Here is a 2,189-nt window from a genome sequence, read left to right as displayed (position 1 = left end):
CGCCCAGATCTGCCCCGCCCCAATCCTCCGTATTTCCATTCCGTCGGCAACACGCGCCTGCTCCGTTGCTCCGAGGCTGCCGGGCCTCCTCCCCCGCAGCATCCTGGATCCAGTGCTCTTCTGGACCGGAAGCGCAAAGGCGCCGCGCCAGGTCAGAAGCGCGGCGCGCGGCGCCTCTTTACGGCCCTGTAAACTAACCCCCCTCTCTGCATCGCGCTGCACTGGGATGGAGTGCACGATGGCGCAGCGCGCCGCGAGGAGGCTGCGGGTGGGGTCCTCTACATATGTGGACGAGCCAAAAGAATCTTGGGAGTGGAGGCGGGCTAGACGGGCGTCGACCCCCGACCCCCCGACCCTGATGCACTCGTCGTTGACGGTCTCCCAGCACGTTGTCGTCCTCTTCCTCTACTCTCTCACAGTTCCTGCCAAATCAAGCCGCTAAAAACATTTGTGCAAACTTAGCAAAAATCCTTGACATTTCGATTATTTTGCCATACGTAATCTTATAATAAGATGTTGTTTCTTTTTATTTTTTAAAAGAAACTGTTTACTTTGAAACGTTTCGCATTTCACTGTGAAAAATGGTAGGTAGGTTTACAGGAAAATTTTCCTTAACTCACGTTGTAAAATTATAATTTAAAATCATGAAAATCATGCAGTACGTATCGACTTAAAATTTATTGGAGAGTAAAAAGTCCACTGTCGTCAATTTACAACATAGATTAGAATTCGCGTTTACAAAAGTTTTGCAAATATTTCCGACGATATTTTTCACAGTGTTTTGTTCGCCCGCTCCGCGCTTTCTCTTCACCAAGCCGCGCCCCCTGCTGCTCCGTCACCTCCCTTTTCTTTGCCGTCCTGCTCATCCTCATTACCCCTGTTGCACCTCTGGCCCGGCGGCGCAGTTGTAAGACCCTTCCTGCTCACCCCCCCGCTGCTCCTCCCCTGCGTGCCCCCGGGGGGTGGAGAGGCGGTAGAGGGGGGAGGGTACTAAGGGTCGTGCTGCTGTTTGCACGTCGTCAGCGCCGCGGCGCCGCCCGCAGCGTTCCCACTCGTTTAGCAGTTAGGCCCCTGGAGGAGAAGGGAGGCGGCGTCGTCGCGGCGAAGCAGTGCGCGGGGCGGGATTGCAGGGGCGGGCCCGCAGGGGGGGTAAGAGCAGCAGGGTCAGGGGGAGGAGGAGAAGGGGGGAGGGGGGTCACGAGAGGAAAATGAGGCGGAAACGGGGCGGGCGGCCGCAGAGTACTGCTGTGGGGCCAGGAGGAGAGGAGCAGTACAGAGCGAGAGCAAAGGCCCACCCGTTTGCAGAGCCGAGCAACTGGAACCTGCTGCTCGCGTCGTCGAGCTCCCCAGCACCTCGTGCAGGTCAGCAGGCGATTCACACCACACAATGGAAGGCTCGGCGTTCCTCCTCCCGACCCCCTCCCGGCGTGTGCTCGCCCAACTTTGGCCCACTCCCCGCGCCCGGGCCGCGGCAACAGAGACTTTCAGAGAAAACTAACGTACACGCTCCATGACGTCAAGCGGGTCTGTTTGCACTGTCTAGTGTCTAGCGTAGCAGAACGGGGAGGGCGCCCAGCCGGGCCACTCGGGCTACACGTTGGGCCTGCAACAACGGCTTCCGGGCGTCGTATACAATGGGGCAGACAACGACGGTCGACGTCGTCGGTGCGGCTTCGGCGTTAAAGTCCAGCCAAAGCCGCGCTGATTGCAAAGGGAGCCCGATGGGCGTGTAGACACAGGGACCTATGGTGGTATTGTGCAGAAAGCGAAGGATGGGTAGAAGGCGTGAGAGAGATGGAAGGGAGAGATCGGGAGTGTGGTAGTAGAGGGAGGGAGGGAGGGAGGGAGGTTGGGAAAGGGAGGGAGGGAGGAGTAGGGATCGCGAGGGGCGAGAGCTGTTCTCCGTGGACAGAAACGACAGAGTGAGGAGGCCTGGATGGCTGCGATAAGTAAACAGCGGCAGCAGCAGGTGTATACCTACCCGGCTGTGTGCTCGCACGTGTCTCTCGACTCTCTTTCCTCGTCACCGCTCTGCCGCTCGCTCGCTCACTCGCTTGCTCGCTCCTCCCCTCGCTCGCTCCGCCTCACACGCGCCTAGAATGTCGAGCACCGACAGCGCGGCAGGCAGCAGCCACAAGTTGTAACAGAGCGCGAGCAAGGGCGGTGGTGAGCGGCGCAGCGTGGGGGGG

Source organism: Frankliniella occidentalis, unplaced genomic scaffold (assembly GCF_000697945.3).
Source record: "Frankliniella occidentalis isolate FOCC.00 unplaced genomic scaffold, Focc_3.1 Scaffold135, whole genome shotgun sequence".
NCBI classification, from domain to species: Eukaryota; Metazoa; Arthropoda; class Insecta; order Thysanoptera; family Thripidae; genus Frankliniella; species Frankliniella occidentalis.
Note: the sequence above shows the minus strand (reverse complement) of the source record.